Source organism: Mesoplodon mirus (genome assembly GCF_964341445.2).
Source record: "Mesoplodon mirus genome assembly, chromosome: 9".
In the NCBI taxonomy this organism is placed as follows: Eukaryota; Metazoa; Chordata; class Mammalia; order Artiodactyla; family Ziphiidae; genus Mesoplodon; species Mesoplodon mirus.
Genome location: NC_138985.1, coordinates 59584130 through 59603110, shown reverse-complemented (window position 1 = coordinate 59603110; position 18981 = coordinate 59584130). Strand labels below are relative to the sequence as shown.

Below are 18981 nucleotides of genomic sequence, written 5' to 3'. Positions count from 1 at the left end.
TCATATTTCATTGGCCAAAGGAAGTCAAATGGCCAACACTGGTATAAATGGGCAGGGAAATATAGTCCTCCTGTAGGGAGAGAAGTGAATAATTGGGGACAGTATTGCAGTCTATCACTGTATCCTTTTGCTATTTGGTTCATAGCATTTTGTAAAAGTTCTTAATGCATTCTGGATACTGAACTTGTGAGTTTAGCTTTTACACTTAGGTCTGGCATCCATTTTTACATGTAGTCTGAGGTAGGGGTCAAGGTTTAGTTTTTTCCATATGGATATCCATTATCCATGGTGTCATTTGATGAAAGGACTTAACTTTCCCCCATTGAATTGTCCTGGCACCTTAATGCTGTTGAAGTGTGAGTCTATTTCTGAGGACTTTATTCTGTTCCATTAATCTATTTGTTAAACCTTATGCTTAGTATCATACCATCTTGAAATCAGGTAATGAAATTGTCTGACCATCCCCTTTTTCAAGATTGCTAAGGATATTCTATGGTTTTTGCAGCTCTATATTTAGCCTTCCAATCTATGAACATAGTTTATCTACCCCTTTCTTCCTTCCTCCCTCTCTCCCTCTCTCTCTCTCTCATTCTTTCTTTCTTTCTTTTTTTTTTTTTTTTTTTTTTTTGCGGTACGTGGGCCTCTCACTGTTGTGGCCTTTTCCGCTGCGGAGCACAGGCTCCGGACGCGCAGGCCCAGCAGCCATGGCTCACGGGCCCAGCCGCTCCGCAGCATGTGGGATCCTCCCGGACCGGGGCACGAGCCCGTGTCCCCTGCATCGGCAGGCGGACTCTCAACCACCGCGCCACCAGGGAAGCCCTCTTTCTTTCTTTCTCCCTCTCTTTCTCTCCCTCTCTGCCTTCCTCCCTCCCTCCATTCCTTTCTTCCACTTTTTTTTTTTTTTTTTTGCAGTACGCAGGCCTCTCACTGTTGTGGCCTCTCCTGTTGTGGAGCACAGGCTCCGGACGCATAGGCTCAGCGGCCATGGCTCACGGGCCTAGCCGCTCCGCGGCATGTGGGATCTTACCGGACCGGGGCATGAACCCGTGTTCCATGCATCGGCAGGCAGACTCTCAACCACTGCGCCACCAGGGAAGCCCCTCTTTCTTCCACTTTTATTGAGATATAATTGACATACAACACTGTATAAGTTTAAGATGTACAGCGTACTGATTTGATTTACATACATCATAAAGTGGTTATCACAGTAAGTTTAGTGAACATCCATCATCTCATGTAGACACAGAATTAAAGAAATAGGAAACATTTTTTTTCCTGTGATGAGAACTCTTAGAATTTACTCTTAACTTTCATCTATGACATACAGCAGTGTTGATTATATTTATCATGTTGTACATTACATCCCTAGTTCTTATCTTATAGCTGGAAGTTTGTACCTTTTTTTTTTTTTTTTTTTTTTTTTTTTTTTTTTTTTGCGGTATGCGGGCCTCTCACTGCTGTGGCCTCCCCCGTTGCGGAGCACAGGCTCCGGACGCGCAGGCCCAGCGGCCACGGCTCACGGGCCCAGCCGCTCCGCGGCATATGGGATCCTCCCAGACCGGGGCACGAACCCGCATCCCCTGCATCGGCAGGCGGACCCTCAACCACTGCGCCACCAGGGAGGCCCTGGAAGTTTGTACCTTTTGACTGTCTTCATCCACTCTTCCCGTCTCCCCCACCCCCATAATCACAAATCTGATCTCTTTTTCTATGACTTTGTTTGTTTTAGAAGAATGATTGACTTACAACACTGTGTTAGTTCCTGTTACACAACATAGTGATTTGAAATTTACATACCTTTCAAACTGATCACCATGATAGGTCTAATTATGATATGTCATCCTTCAAAGATATTTCATAGTTATTGACTGTATTCCTCACACTGTACATTTCATATCAATGATTCATTTATTTAGCAACTGGAAGTTGGTACCTCTTAATCTTCCTCATCTATTTTTTTTCTCCCTTTGTCCATTTATTTAGATCTTCTTTAATCCCAACAATATTTGTTTCAGCATAGAAGTCTTACACATCTTCTGTTAAATTTATTGGTAAGTATATTTTTGATACTAACTGTAAATAGAATTTATTTTTTATAATAATTTATATATAATTATAAATTATTAACTTATAATTATGTAATATATAATGTAAATCTTGAATCCTGTGTATTATTACTTTCAAACACCACACCCATAATTAGATCTAGTTTTATTTTTATTTTTTATTGAAGTATAGTTGATTTACAATTTCAGGTATACAATAAAATGATTTGGTATTTTTATGGATTATAATCTATTTAAGGTTAATATAAAATATTGATTATATTCCCTGTACTGTACATTACACCCTTGCATCTTATTTATTTATACCTAATAGTTTGCACCTCTTAATCCCCTTTCTCTATCTTGCCGTTCCACCCTCTGGTAACCACTAGTTTGTTCTCTGTATTCATGAGTGTGTTTCTGGTTTGTTATATGCATTTGTTTGTTTTAATTTTTAGATTCCACGTATAAGTGAAAACATACAGTATTTGTCTTTCTCTGGCTTACTTCACTGAGCATAATACCCTCCAAGTCTATCCACATTGTTGCAAATGGCAAAATTTCATTCTTTTTTATGACTAATATTCCATTATATATTCATTACCACATCTTCTTTATCCATTCATTTGTTGATGGACACTTTGGTTGCTTCCATATCTTGGCTATTGTAAATAATGCTGCTACGATATTGAAGTGTATATATCTTTTGAAATTAGTGTTTTCATTTTCTTTGGATATATATCCAAGAATAGAATTGTTGGATCATATGGTAGTTCTATATTTAGTCTTTTGAAGAACTTCCATACTGTTTTCCATAGTGGCTGTACCAGTTTACATTCCCACCAGCAGTGAACTAAGGGTCCCTTTCTCCACATCCTCACCGGCATTTATTATTTGTTGTCTTTTTTTTTTTTTTTTTTTTTTTTTTTTTTTTTCCCGTACGCGGGCCTCTCACTGTTGTGGCCTCTCCCGTTGCGGAGCACAGGCTCCGGATGCGCAGGCTCAGCGGCCATGGCTCACGGGCCCAGCCGCTCCGCGGCATATGGGATCCTCCCAGACCGGGGCACGAACCCGTATCCCCTGCATCGGCAGGCGGACTCTCAACCACTGCGCCACCAGGGAGACCCTATTTGTTGTCTTTTTGATGATAACCATTCTGACATGTGTGAGATGATATCTCATTGTAGTTTTGATTTGCATTTCCCTGATGATTAGTGACATTGAGAATCTTTTCATGTGCCTGTTGGCCATCTGTCTGTCTTCTTTGGAAAAATGTCTTTTGAGGTCTTCTGCCCATTCTTTAATTGGATTGTTGCTTTTTTAATATTGAGTTATATTAGCTATTTGAATATTTTGGACATTAACCCCTTATCAGACATATCATTTGCATATACATTCTCCTATTCAGTAGGTAGTCTTTTCATTTTGTTGATGGTTTCCCTTGCTTGCAGAAGTTTTAAAGTTTTAATTAGGTCCCATTTGTTTATTTTTGCTTTTGTTTCTCTTGCCTGAGAAGACAGATCCAAAAAGATATGGCTAAGATTTATGTCAAAGAGTGTACTGCCTATTCTCTTTTAAGTTTCTTCTAGGTTATAGTTACAGGTCTTTAATCCATTTTGAGTTATTTTGTATATGGTGTGATAAAATGTTCTAATTTCATTCTTTTAGCTGTCCAGTTTTCCCAACACTACTTATTGAAGAGATTGTCTTTTCCCTGTTGTATATTCTTGCTTCCTTTGTTGTAGATTAATTGACAGTAAGTGCATGAGTTTCTTTCTGGGCTCTCTATTCTTTTCCATTGATCTATGTCTGATTTTATGCCACTACCATACTGTTTTGATTACTGTAGCTTTGTAGCATATTCGGAAGTTCAGGAGTGTGATACCTCCAGCTTTGTTCTTTTTTCTCAAGATTACTTCGACTATTTGGGGTCTTTCGTGATTCTTTACAAATTTCAGGAATATTCTTGTTCTGTGAAAATTGTCATGGGTGCTTTGATAAGGATTGCTTTGAATCTGTTGATTGCTTTTGGTTTATGGACATTTGAGCAATATTAGTTGCTTCCAGTCCATGAGTGTGGAATATCTTTCCATTTATTTGTATCATCTTCAGTTTCCTTTATCAATGTCTTAACAGTTTTCAGAGGTGTAGGGCTTTCATGTGTTTGATGAGTTTATCTCTAGGTATTTCATTCTTTTTGATGCAATTGCAACTGGGATTTTTTTCTTGCTTTCTCTTTCACCGTTGAGTATGAGTTAGCTGTGGGTTTGTCATAAATGGCCTTTACTATGTTGAGATATATTCCCTGTATACCAACTTTCTTGAGGGTTTTTATCATGAATTGGTGTTGAATTTTGTCAAGTGCTTTTTCTGCATCTGTTGAGATGATCGTATGATTTTTATTCTTTGTTTTGTTAATGTGGTGTACCTTATTGTTTGATTTGCAGGTACTGAACCATCCTTGTGTCCCTGGAATAAATCCCACTTGACCATGGTTTATGATCCTTTTTATATATTGTTAAATTTGGTTTGCTAATATTTTGTTTAGGATTTTTGTGCCTGTATACATCAAGGATACTGAAGTAATTTTCTTTTTCATAGTGTCTTTGCCTGGTTTTGGTATCTGGGTAGTGGTGGCCTCATAGAATGGATTTGGGAGTGTGATCTCTTTAGTTTTTTGGAATAACTTGAGAAAGATAAGTATTAGCTCTTCTTTACCTGTTCGGTAGAATTCCCCTGTGAAGGTGTCCAGTCCTGGACTTCTGTTTTTTGGGAGTTTTTTATTACTGATTCAGTTTTAATACTAGTAATCAGTTTATTCATAACATCTATTTCTTTATGATTCAATTTTGGAAGATAGTATGTTTCTAGGAATGTATCCATTTCTTCTACGTTGTCGAATTTGTTGGCATATAACTGTTCATAGTATTCTCTTATGATTGTTTATATTTCTGTGACATTGGTTGTAATTTCTCCTCTTTCACTTCTTATTTTGTTTTTTGGGTTCTTTCTCTACTTTTCTTAATGAGCCTGGCTAAAGGCTTATCAATTTTGTTTATGTTTTCAAAAAAAACCAGCTCCTGGTTTCATTGATCTTTTCTTTTTTTGGGGTGTGGGTGGGTCCTCTCTTTTATTTATTTCCTCTCTGATCTTTATTGTTTCCTGACTTCTGCTGACTTTCAGCTTTGTTTGTTCTTTTTCTAATTCCTTTAAATGGTAGTTTAGGTTGTTTATTCGAGATTTTTCTTGTTTCTTGAGGTACCTGTATTGCTATAAACTTCCCTCTTAGAACTGCTTTTGATACATCCCATAAATTTTGGAAAGTTGTGTTTTAATTTTCATTTGTCTCAAGGTGTTCTCTCATTTTCTTTTTGGTTTCTTCATTCACCCATTGGTTTTGTGGAAGCATGTTGTTTGGTCTCTAGGTATTTTTGTTTTTCCCATTTTCCTCCCTGTAATTGAATTCTAGTTGAGGTGAGAAAAGATGCTTGATGTAATTTCTGTCCTTTTAAATTTGTTGTGACTTGTTTTGTGGCCTAGCATGTGACCTATCCTGGAGAACATTACATGTAAACTTGAAAAGAATATGTATTCTGCTGTTTTGGGTTGGAATGTTCTGTAGATAGCTTTTAACTACAACTGCTCTAATATGTCAGTTAATGCCACTGTTTCCTTACTGATTTTCTGTCTGCATAATCTGTCCATTGATGGTAAGTGGGGTGTTAAAATCCTACTATTACTGGATTCTTGTCAATTTCTCCCTTTAGGTCCATTATTATTAGATCTATTTTTAAATACTTATTTTAATGCCAAAAAGAATAGAGGAAGAATTCCAAGTACAGTTAGCATGGTTCTATCATTCAGAATTAACAGTGTAGTATATATTTCCTTAGTCTTTTTTCTATGGATGCATATTTTTTATTTCGCTGTGATGATAGTATATGTAACCTTATTTATTTATTGTAAAAGCATTTTTCCACATAAAGTTGTAAAAATGATTTTAATGGTTGTATTCTAGCATTCTGTTGAGTGGATTTACCATAATTTACTTAATTGGAACCTAAACAGAGAAACATTTGTTCATAGTTTTTTCAGTATTTAAAATTTGAAAGTAATTGAAGTACCTGTTTGTTTTAGTATTAGAATAATTTTCTTCCATATATTTCAAAATGTACTAGAAGTATGCTGTCCCCTTAAATTGAAAATTTAAAAATACTCTTTTTACTTGACTAGTTTATAAGAGATACTGAAAAAACTTTTTAGAACTTAAAACTCTTTATGATTTTACTTTGTAGTGTAACTCATTTATTGCATTATAGATATTTCTAATGGTTTTTCTTTTTTTGGGGACTGTAATTCTATTGTTTCTTGAGTTATGAACACTTAGTTTATAAATTTTCATGCATTGTAATAACCATCTTTACATATGGTCCAGAAAGGAAGTGAACCCGTTCAAAATTATTTCTAAAATTAGTTTGTGAGTTCCATACAAGGAACTGAAAATGAAATTTTCTTGAAGGAATTCATTTTATGTTTGTGGAATAGAATAACAATGATGCTTTCATTTATCTCACTTGTGTCTAGAGAATGATGGAGTTAAGTAAAGCTCCAAGCATTGTTACCCACTGGGTTTCTCTCTCACTTCACTATTTAAGTAAGATGGTGACATCAGAGGTTAATCAGTCACTCATCCTTGTCCCTGTTGATGATCTTCAAATAGCTTATTGTGAATAAAAAGACTGACATCAGAAGAAAATTGGCAGCTTCCCTTCTTTTGTTCTTTCCACTTCTCTTAATATGATTCTCTGTAATAGGTGGTGCTAATAACTTTCCAGTACCCAGAGATTAGATGTTTATCTGTAAATGTAACAAAGCTTAAAACTCCTAAAATTGGAATTTGATTCCGTTTTTGACATGCACACACAGTTTCAGAAATTAGAAAGACCATACAATCTCATACTTATGACTTATACTGAACATAGTAAATGAAAAAACTATAATATTATTAAAAGAATCCTTTATGTGCTAGTATAATTCTAATCCTAGTGATGTATATTTATAACATACTGTTTAAAGTCATAGATTTTACGTATTCATGTACTTTTCAGTGTTATAATTTCTAATTTTTTTTCCACATCTTCTTTTTGACAGAATCATCCTTTATAATTTTAAAAATTTTTTCAAAAGGTTTCTTAAATTAATAACGTAAATAGTAAGAATCATCATGAAGTTTTGTTTTAAGCTCATCTTTTAATAGGAAAACCTTGAGAGAACATTAGTTTGTATAAAAATAATTTATTTCCTCTTAGTGTTGAATTTCCAGTGGGTAGAACACAATGAATTAAAATTAGAATCTTGACAGTGGGGAATCAGCCTTTTTAACAATATTGAGTAATATCATAAGCATATTTGCCATTGTTTATAAGTGTGGAAATTTTTGTTTAAAATGAACTAAGATTTTTCAAGTGAGGTTAAAACATCCCTTCATTATGGAAACTATATCACACAAACATACCAGAAGTGAATGTGGGTTTGGATTGATTGTTCCATGAGTTCCCTATAAATTTTAGAAATCTCATTTAATGTTATTGAGATTCCTTAACTTAGTGGTCATAAAAGGCTAACACAGATTTATCCTATTTAAAATTTTAGTGTGTGCTTGGCATATATTTCCTTGTCTTTTCTGTTTGCTTTGTTTTAATTCACGTGTATTGGTTTAGCTTAAGTAACTTCCATTTCCAGGACTATTCAGAAATGAATTACAAGGAGGTAATGATAAGATACTACTTGGAAGTTGTCTCACAGCTTAGGTTAGGACAGTCATTCATAACTTATCTGGTGGTTAGATTTCTCCCTCTTTCCACTGTCCTAAAGTTATGAACCAATAATTAAAGATAAAAAGGCTTCTGGGGGGAAAACACACACATACACAGGGGAAAGTACACAGATTTATAAAATGCCTTCTGTATTAGCTACTGTGCTAAATACTTCACTTACAGTTTTATTTTTCACAATAATTCATGTTCATTGTATTGTCAAGGAAGCAAATGCCAAGAGATTAACATAAAGATTAAGATTCAAGTCTCTTTTTTTAAAGAATTTTTTAAAGTGCTTTTTAGGTTCACAGCAAAATTGAAAGAAAGATACAGAGACTTCCTATCTCTCCCCTATGCCCACACATGTGTGGCCTCCTCTGTTATCAGTATTACTCACTAGAATGGTACATTTGTTGAGTTGGTGAACCTACATCAGCATGACAAATCACTCAAAGTCCATAGTTGACCTTTGGGTTCACTCTTGGTGTATTACATTCTGTAGGTTTGGACAAATGTATAATGATATATATCCATTATTATAATATACAGAGTACTTCCAATACCCAAAAAATTCTCTGTGCTCCCTCTATTCATCCTTCCCCTGCCCCTAACACTGTTAATCATCTTTTTAAACCTGTGGATAGTTTTATCTTTCCCAGAATGTCATATAGTTAGAATCTTGTAGTCTGTAGCCTTTTCAGGTTGGCTTCTCTTACTTAGTAATACGCAATTAGGGTTCCTCTATGTGTTTTCATGGCTTGATAGCTCATTTCTTTATAGTGCTGAATACTATTCCATTGTCTGGATGTACCACAGTAAATTTATTCATTTATCTACTGAAGGGCATCTTATTTGCTCCCAAGTTTTGGCAGTTATAAATAAAGCTTCTATAAGTATCGGTGTGTAGGTTTTTGTGTGGATGTAAGTTTTCAACACCTTTGGGTAGATACCAAGGAGTGTGATTACTGGATTATGGTAAGAATATATTTAGATTTGTAAGAAACCACCACACTATCTTCCAAAGTGATGGTACCATTTTGCATTCCCACCAGTAATGAATGCGAGTTCTTCTTGTTCTGTACCCTTGTCAGCCTTTGATGTTGTCAGTGTTCCAGATTTTGGCCATTCTAATAGGTATGTATCTCATTCTAATTTGTATTCCCTCATGACATATGATGTGGAATATAAATGTACTCATCTGCCACCTGTATATCTTCTTTGGTGAGGTGGCTGTTAAGATCTTTAGCCCATTTTTAAAATCAGATTGTTTTTATTGTTGAGCTTTAAGAGTTCTTTGTGTATTTAGGATAACAATTCACCATATGTGTCTTCTGCAGATATTTTCTCCCAGTCTGGCTTGTCTTCTCGTTTTCTTGATGTTGTCTTTCACAGAGCAGAAGGTTTTAATTTTAATGAACTCCTGCTTATCCATTATTTCTTTCATGGCTCATGCCTTCGATGTTGCATCTAAAAAGTCATTGCTATCCCCAACGTCATCTAGGTTTTATCCTGTTATCTTCTGGAAGTTTTATGTTTTTGAGTTTAAATTTAGCTCTGTGATCCATTTTGAGTTAATTAAATTTAGCTCTGTGATCCATTTTGAGTTATTTTTGTGAAGGGTGCAAGGTTCTAGATTTGTGGGGGGTTTTCTTTTTCTTTTATTATGTATTTTATTTATTATTTATTTAGCTAGCTGCACTGGGTCTTAGTCATGGCACGTAGGATCTTCGTTGCTGAATGCGGAATCTTCATTGTGGCATGCAGGGTCTTTTAGTTGTGGTACGCAGGATCTAGTTCCCCAACCAAGGATCGAACCCAGGCCCCCTTCATTGGGAGCATGGAGCCTTAACCACTGGCCCACGAGGGAAGTCCCCATGGGGTTTTTTTTTTGCATGTGGATGTCTAGATATTCCAGCACCATATGTTGAAGAGACTGTTTTTGCTCCATTGTATTGCCTTTGCTCCTTGTCAAAGATCATTTAACTTATTTATGTGGGTCTGTTTCTGGGCTTTCTCTTCTGTTTTGTTGACCTACTTGTCTATTCTTTCACCAGTACCACACTGTCTTGATTATTCTAGCTTTACAGGAAGTCTTCAAGTGGGGTAACATTAATCTTTCAACTTTGTTCTTCTGCTTCAGTATGTGTTGACTATTTTGGGTCTATTTTCTCTCCAGAGAAGCTGTAGAATCAGTTTGTCAATATTCACAAAATAACTTGCTGGAATTTTGATTGGGATTATATTGAGTCTGTAGATCAATTTGGGAATAATTGACATCTTGACAATACTGAACCTTTCTATCCATGAATAGGGAGTATCTCACTATTTTTAAGTTCTCCTTTGATTTCACTCATTAGAGTTTTGTAGTTTTTTTAATATAGATCTCGCATATATTTTGTTGGATTTATACCTAAGCGTTTCATTTTTTTAGATGGTTATGTAAATAGTATTGTGTTTTTACTTACAATTTCACTTGTATTGCTGAACAATGAAGTATCACTGTTCAGTTTTTGTCCATTCTTTTGGACTTTCTGCATAGATGATCATGTCATTTACGAACAAAGGCAGTTTTACTTTTTCCTTCCCAATCTGTATACCATTTGTTTCCTTTTGTCGTCTTATTGCATTGTCTATAACCTCCAGTGTGATATTGAAAAGGAGTAGTGAGAGGGTCATCCTTGCCTTGTATCTGTTCTTAGTGGGAAAGTTTGGGTTTCTCACCTTTAAGTTTGATGTTACCTCTTTATCAAGTTGAGATAGTTCTCCTCTATTCCTTCTTTATCTAGAGTTTTCAAAATCATGAATGGGTGTTGGATTTTGTCAAATGCTTTTTCTGCATCTATTTGTATGATCATGTGAGTTTTTTTTTTTTTAGTCTGTTGATGTCAACTTTTCTTAATTTAATTTTTATTTGATATTGGGGTATAATTGATTTACAATGTTGTGATAGTTTCAGGTGTACAGCAAAGTGGTTCAGTTATACATATATCCATTCTTTTTCAGATTCCTTTCCCATATAGGTTATTACAGAATACTGAGTAGGGTTCCCTGTGCTATACAGTAGGTGCTTGTTTATTATCTATTTTATATATAGTATTGTGTATCTGTTAATCCCAAACTCCTAGTTTATCTCCCCCCCAACTTTTCCCCTTTGGTAAACGTAAGTTTGTTTTCAAAGTCTGTGAGTCTGTTTCTGTTTTGTAAATAAGTTCATTTGTATCATTTGTTTAGATTCCACATATAAGTGATATCATAGATACTTTCTCTGCCTGACTTACGTCACTTGGTATGATAATCTCTAGGTCCATCCATGTTGCTGCAAATGGTATTATTTCATTCTTCTTAATGGCTGAGTAATATTCCATTGTATATGTGTACCACATCTTCTTTATCCATTTCTGTCAATGGACATTTAGGTTGCTTCCATGTCTTGGCTATTGTAAATAGTGCTGCAATAAACATTGAGGCGCATGTATATTTTTGAACAGTGTTTTCTCTGGATATATGCTCAGAAGTGGGATGGCTGGATCATATGGTAGTTCTGTTTTTAGTCTTTTAAGGAACCTTCATACTGTTCTCCACAGTGGCTGTACCAGTTTACATTCCCACCACCAGTGTAAGATGTCTCCCTTTTCTGCACACCCTCTTCAGCATTCATTGTAGACTTTTTTAAAATTTAATTTTATTTTTTTATACAGCAGGTTCTTATTAGTCATCCATTTTATACACATTGGTGTATACATGTCAATCCCAATCTCCCAATTCATCACACTGCCACCACCACCACCCTCCACTTTCCCCCCTTGGTGTCCATACGTTTGTTCTCTACATCTGTGTCTCAATTTCTGCCCTGCAAACTGATTCATCTGTACCATTTTTCTAGGTTCCACATATATGCCTTAATATACGATATTTGTTTTTCTCTTTCTGACTTACTTCACTCTGTATGACAGTCTCTAGATGTATCTACGTCTCTACAAGTGACCCAATTTCGTTCCTTTTTATGGCTGAGTAATACTCCATTGTATATATGTACCACTTCTTTTTTTTTTTCTTTTTTTTCTTTTCTTTTTTTTTTTTTTTTTGCAGTATGCGGGCCTCTCACTGTTGTGGCCTCTCCCGTTGCGGACCACAGGCTCCGGACGCGCAGGCTCAGCGGCCGTGGCTCACGGGCCTAGCCACTCCGCAGCATGTGGGATCTTCCCAGACCGGGGCACGAACCCGTGTCCCCTGCATCGGCAGGCGGACTCTTAACCACTGCGCCACCAGGGAAGCCCCTATGTACCACTTCTTTATCCATTCGTCTGTTGATGGGCATTTAAGGTTGCTTCCATGACCTGGCTATTGTAAATAGTGCTGCAATGAACATTGGGGTGCATGTGTCTTTTTGAATTATGGTTTTCTCTGGGTATATGCCCAGTAGTGGGATTGCTGGATCATATGGTAATTCTATTTTTAGTTTTCTAAGGAACCTCCATACTCTTCACCATAGTGGCTGTATCTATTTACATTCCCACCGACAGTGCAAGAGGGTTCCCTTTTCTCCACACCCTTTCAAGCATTTGTTGTTTGTAGATTTTCTAATGATGCCCATTCTAACGGGTGTGAGGTGATACCTCATTGTGGTTTTGATTTGCATTTCTCAAATAATTAGTGACGTTGAGCAGCTTTTCATGTGCTTCTTGGCCATCTGTATGTCTTCTTTGGAGAAATGTTTATTTAGGTCTTCTGCCCATTTTTGGATTGGGTTTTTTTTTTTTTAATATTGAGCTGCATGAGCTGTTTATGTATTTTGGAGGTTAATCTTTTGTCCATTGATTCATTTGCAAATATTTTCTCCCATTTTGAGGGTTGTCTTTTCATCTTGTTTATGGTTTCCTTTGCTGTGCAAAAGCTTTTAAATTTCATTAGGTCCCATTTGTTTATTTTTGTTTTTATTTCCATTACTCTAGAAGGCAGATCAAAAAAGATCTTGCTGTGATTTACATCTAAGAGTGTTCTTCCTATGTTTTCCTCTAAGAGTTTTATAGTGTCCAGTCTTACATTTAGGTCTCTATAATCCATTTTGAGTTCATTTTTGTGTATGATGTTAGGGAGTATTCTAATTTCATTCTTTTACATGTAGCTGTCCAGTTTTCCCAGCACCACTTATTGAAGAGACTATCTTTTCTCCATTGTATTTTCTGGTGGCATCTTTAGGATTCTCTATGTATAGTATCATGTCATCTGCAAACAGTGACAGCTTTACTTCTTCTTTTCCAATTTCATTTCCTTTTATTTCTTTTCTTCTCTCACTGCTGTGGCTAAAACTTCCAAAACTATGTTGAATAATAGTCATAAGAGTGGGCAACATTGTCTTGTTCCTGATCTTAGTGGAAATAGTTTCAGTTTTTCACCATTGAGAACGATGTGTTTTCTCCATTGTATATTCTCATCTCCTTTGTCATAGATTAATTGACTGTAGGTGTGTGGGTTTATTTCTGGGCTTTCTGTCCTGTTCCATTGATCTATTTTTCTGTTTTTGTGCCAGTACCATACTGTTTTGATCACTGCACCTTAGTGTTATAGTCCATAGTCAGGGAGCCTGATTCCTCCAGCTCTGTTTTTCTTTCTGAGGATTGCTTTGGCTATTTGGGGTCTTTTGTGTTTCCATACACATTTAAAATTTTTTTCTTCTAGTTCTGTGAAAAATGCCACTGGTAGTTTAATAGAGATTGCATTGAATCTGTAGATTACCTTGGGTATTATAGTCATTTTGACAGTATTGATTCTTCCAATCCAAGAACATCATATGTCTTTTCATCTGTTTGTATATCTTCGATTTCTTTCATCAGCAGCTTATAGTTTTCAGAGTAGACATCTTCTGTCTCTGTATGTATGTTTATTCCTAGGTGTTTTATTCTTTTTGATGCAATGGTAAGTGGGATTTTTTCCTTAATTTCTCTTTCTGTTCTTTCATTGTTAGTGTACAGAAATGCAAGAGGTTTCTTTGTATTAATTTTGCATCCTGCAACTTTACCAGATTCATTGATAAGCTCTAGTAGTTTTCTGGTAGCCTCTTTAGAATTTTCTATGTATAGTATCATGTCTTCTGCAAACAGTGACAGTTTTACTTCTTCTTTTCCAATTTGCATTCCTTTTATTTCTTTCTCTTCTCTGATTGCAATGGCTAGGACTTCCAAAATTATGTTGAATAAAAGTGGCAAGAGTGGGCATCCTTGTCTTGTTCCTGATCTTAGAGGAAATGCTTTCAGCTTTTCATCATTGAGTATGATGTTAGCTGTGGGTTTGTCATATATATTGCCTTTTTTTATTTTGAGGTAGGTTCCCTCTGTGCCCACTTTCTGGAGAGTTTTTTTAATTATAAATGAGTGTTGAATTTTGTCAAAAGCTTTTTCTGCATCTATTGAGGTGATCACATGGTTCTTATTTTTCAATTGTTAATGTGGTGTATTACATTGATTGATTTGCGGACATTGAAAAATCCGTACATCCCTGAGATATATCCCACTGGATCATGGTGTATGATCCTTTTAATGTATTGTTGGATTTGGTTTGCTAGTATTTTGTTGCAGATTATTGCATCTATGTTCATCAGCGATAATGACCTGTATTTTCTTTTTTTGTGATATCTTTGTCTGGTTTTGGTATCAGGGTGATGGTGGCCTCATAGAATGAGTTTGGGAGTGTTCCTTCCTCAGCAATTTTTTGGAAGAGCTTGAGAAGGATATGTGTTAGCTCTTTTCTAAATGTTTGATAGAATTCGCCTGTGAAGCCATCTGGTCCTGGACTTTTTTTTGTTGGAAGTTTTTAAACCAGTTTCAATTTCAGTACTTGTGATTGGTCTGTTCATATTTTCTATTTCTTCCTGGTTCAGTCTTGGAAGATTGTACCTTTCTAAGAATTTGTCCATTTCCCTCTAGGTTGTCCATTTTATTGGCGTATAGTTGAGTTGTAGTAGTCTCTTATGTTCCTTTGTATTTCTGTGGTGTCCGTTGTAACTTCTTTTTCATTTCTAATTTTATTAATTTGAGCCCTCCCCCTTTTAAAAAAATTAATTTTAATTTATTTTACTTTATTTATTTTTAAAAAATTTTTGGCCCCATCGCACAGCATGTGGAATCTTACTTCCCTGACCTGGGATCGAACCCGAGCCCCATGGAGTGGAAGCGCAGAATCTTAACCACTGGACCGCCAGGGAAGTCCCTCCCTTTTTTCTTGATGAGTTTGGCTAAAGATTTATCAATTTTGTTTATCTTCTTTAAGAACCAGCTTTTAGTTTCATTGATCTTTTCTTTTTGATATAGTAGTCTGTATACGTACAAGATTGTTTTAAGTTGCTGGTCTCTTAATTGCCAGTATATTTCCAATATCCTGCCTTTGTACAGCCCTCATGATCGCATTGCTGGTTTGGATATCCTATTTGTGTGTGGGTTTCCTACCTTTACTCTATGTTTGCCTGTACCCATGAACTTTCCCATGTGTCTCTTTCTTGTTTTTAGTTTTGTGACCTTTTCTGCCTGGAGCAGCAGTCCCCAACCTTTTTGGCACCAGGGACCAGTTTTGTGGAAGACAGTTTTTCGACGGATGGGGGAGGGGAGATGGTTCAGGCGGTAATGTGGGCGATGGGGGGCCTGGTTCAGGCGGTAACGCAAGCAGTGTTTCAAGTGGTAATGTGAGTGATGGGGAGTGGCAGATGAAGCTTCGCTTGCTCGCCCACCCCTCATCACCTGCTGTGTGGCCTGGTTCCTAACAGGCCACCGACTGGTACCAGTCCATGGCCTGGGGGTTGGGGAACCCTGTCCTAGGAAGTTCCTTTAGCATTTGTTGTAAAGCTGGTTTGGTGGTGCTGAATTCTCTCAGCTTTTGCTTGTCTGTAAAGCTTTTGCTTTCTCTGTCAAATCTGAATGAGAGCCTCTCTGGGTAGCGTATTCTTGATTGTAGGTTTTTCCCTTTTATCACTTTAAATATATCATACCACTCCATGCCTGCCTGCAGAGGTTCTGCTGAAAAATCAGCTGATAACCATATGGGGATTTCTTTGTAAGTTATTTGTTGCTTTTCCCTTGTTGCTTTTAATATTTTCTCTTTGTCTTTAATTTTTAGCAACTTGATTAATATGTGTCTCGGCATGGTCCTCCTTGGGTTTATCCTGTATGGGACTCTCTGCGCTTCCTGGACTTGAGTAAGTGTCCATTCCCATGTTAGGAATGTTTTCGGCTGTTATCTCTTTAAATATTTCTTAGGCCCTTTCTCTGTCTCTTCTCCTTTTGGGACCTATATAGTGCAAATGTTGGTGCTTTTAATGTTGTCCCACAGGTCCCTTAGACCATCCTCATTTGTTTTTGATCTTTTTTCTTTATTCTGCTCCACATCAGTGATTTCCACCAATATGTCTTCCAGCTCACTTGTTCATTCTTCTGCCTCATTTATTCTATTGATTCCTTCTAGTGTTTTTTATTTCGGTTACTGTATTGTTCGACTCTATTTAGTTGTTCTTTATAACTCTTTGTTAAACAGTTCTTGTATTTTCTCAGTCTGTGCCTCCATTCTTTTTCCTAGATCTTGGATCATCTTTACTGTCATTCCTCTGAGTTTACTTTCAGGTAGATTGCCTATCTTCACTTCACTTAGTACTTCTGGGGTTTTATATTGTTCCTTGGTCTGGAACATATTTCTCTGCCATCTCATTTTGTCTAACGTTATGTATTTGTGGTCTACGTTCCACAGGCTGCAGGACTGTAGTTCCTCTTGCTTCTGGCATCTACCCTCTCTTGGGTGAGGTTGGTTCAGAGGCTTGTGCAGCCCTCCTTGTGGGAGGGACTTGTGCCTGCCCCCTGGCGGTTGGAGATGGGTCCTGTCCCTCTGGTGGGCAGGGCTGTGTCGAGGTGTGTGTTTAGAGGCAGCTGTGGACTCAGGATGACTTTAGGCAGCCTATCTGCTGATGGGTGGGGCTCTATTTCCACCATGTTGGTTGTTTGGCCTGAGGTGTCCCACCACTGGAGCCTGCAGGCTGTTGGGTGGGGCTGGGTCTTGGTGCCAAAATGCCAACTTCCAGTAGAGCTCACAGCAATATATATTCCCTTGGGCCTCTGCCACAAGTGTCCTTGTCCCCCCAGTGAGCTACAGCCGACTCCCCACCTCCCCAGGAGACCCTCCAAGACACACAGGTAGGCCTGGCCCAGGCTTCTATGGAGTCACTGCTTTGCCCTGGGTCCCAGTGCATGTGAATCCTTGTGTACACCCTCCAAGAGTAGAGTCTTGATGTTTCCCCCAGTCCTGTGGAGCTCCTGCACTCAAGTCCTGCTGGCCGTCAAAGCCAAATGCTCTGGGGCTCCTCCTTCTGATACCAGACCCCTGGGCTGGGGAGCCTGACATAGATTCTACTGTAGGAGAACCCCTGTGATACAGTTATTTTCTGGTTTATGGGTCACGATTTGATTATATTGTGAAAATGCCCCTCCTACCATCTCGTTGTGGCTTCTTCTTTGTGTTTGGAAGTAGAATATCTTTTTAGGTAGGTTCCAGCCTTTTTTTTTCGATGCTTCAGCAATTAGTTGTGATTTTGGTGTTTTCATGAGATGAGGTGAGCTCAAGTCCTACTCCGCCATCTTGTTTCCACCTCCTAATTATTATCTCTTAAAAGAATATTTGTATACAAATTTCTAACCTTTTTTAAGTGGTGTGTCTTTTTTATCTTTATTTCTCAATTGAATGTAGAGTTGATTTAAGTTTAGGGAGCCTCAGTTTGAGGCATAAGTAATTTCATCTTTTTCTCAACTGCATCGACTTTAAGACTTTGACTTCCTAATACCAAGATAAAACGCTTCCAATTTAACATTTTTACTTATTATTTATGAAGTAAGGACAATATAGTATTCAAAAATTATGAAGGCAGACACTGCTGAATAACCAGATATGCCAAAGTTGCTGAAATTAAGCTTTTTGCTGACACCACCATAGCATTAAAGGCTGAAATGTTAATTTTCAGTTCTGTATGAAATTCTGAATTCAAAGTATGAAAAGCAGTTGTAAAGGAATTAAAGTATAACACATAACATTTTGAGTAGTTGTAAAGACCAGTGTATGAAAGCTGAATATTGCCTAAGAAAAATTTTAGCTATTTGAAAATTTTACTAGTGGAGAGTTCTGAGTTTTGTGATCATTGCAGATAATTATGTTTTAATAGGAAATAGAAGACTAAGAGTGATGTTTCATACGGTGGTTGCATCCCATGTTTGGACAGTTTTCCACTTGTGGACCTCATGCTAGCTATTTTCAGTGTTCCTCTGCTAGTCTGTCAGAAAGAGGCAGTCAGTTACTGCCCTTTGCAGCTATTTTCATTTCTTTCTTTACTAACTGAAGCATCCTTTTCCACACAGTGAAAGCTATATAGATATAAAATGTATCCAACAGCAGCCAGAATTTGTTGGATTATCTCTTTCCTTGGTTGTCCAGAAACCTCAGGCAGCCAAACTGCCACAATGAGTTTTCTAGTATTGTCATGATAATATTTTTGTGTTTGTGTAGCCATTTTATTTTTGAATACTGCCATATTAAGGTATTGTAAAAACAGCAAAGTGAATTTTATTTCTGGAATGCATATTACAGGGAAGTTCCTTTCTTTGTTAAAACACTTTTCTTAGCTCAGATCATTTTTGTAGTATTCTCTAATACTCATAAATTTTCCTGTAGCATATGGGTGTTCATGAACTTCTTGCAGGAAGCCACCAAGATTAAAGCCACACTTGACTTCAATTTAATATACAATTAGGCAAGCTAATCCCCAAATCTCTTAACCATACTTCATTTTTAGCAGCATTTTGGACTAAGACCTCTTGCTCCTTGCCTTAGATAGGGGTGTGTGTGTGTGAGTGTGTGTGTGTGTGTGTGTGTTTTCCATATACCTCCATTGTGAGATTCTGTCTCCTGTTCCGGCTTTGTACTCAATTCTATGTCCCTTTCACTTAATATTTATAAGGGCAATTACATTGAAGAGACCTTTGTTAATAATGGTAGTGACCTAGAAAAATAGTGAAAGTGGAATTAACTTTGGTTCAGAAGACTGTTGAAAAAATATATAGTTTTTAACTTGCCAGAGGTCAGACACCTAATAAATG

At 36.9% G+C, this 18981-nt stretch overlaps 1 protein-coding gene across 5 annotated transcripts in view; it reads left to right on the top strand.

Moving 5' to 3' along the window:
- The window catches only part of ANKIB1 (ankyrin repeat and IBR domain containing 1), a 156444-nt gene that overhangs the window by 38822 nt on the left and 98641 nt on the right, over positions 1-18981 (top strand). For 3 of the 5 annotated variants that reach the window (XM_082631660.1, XM_082631661.1, XM_082631658.1), the window contains exon 2: positions 15968-16046. The exons of 1 other annotated variant lie outside the window; for it this stretch is intronic. The gene's annotated coding sequence lies outside the window, so the exon portion shown is untranslated. Of the gene's footprint in view, positions 1-1983; positions 2052-15967; positions 16047-18981 lie in introns of all 5 variants that reach the window. One more of the 5 variants, XM_082631659.1, reaches the window with a different exon arrangement.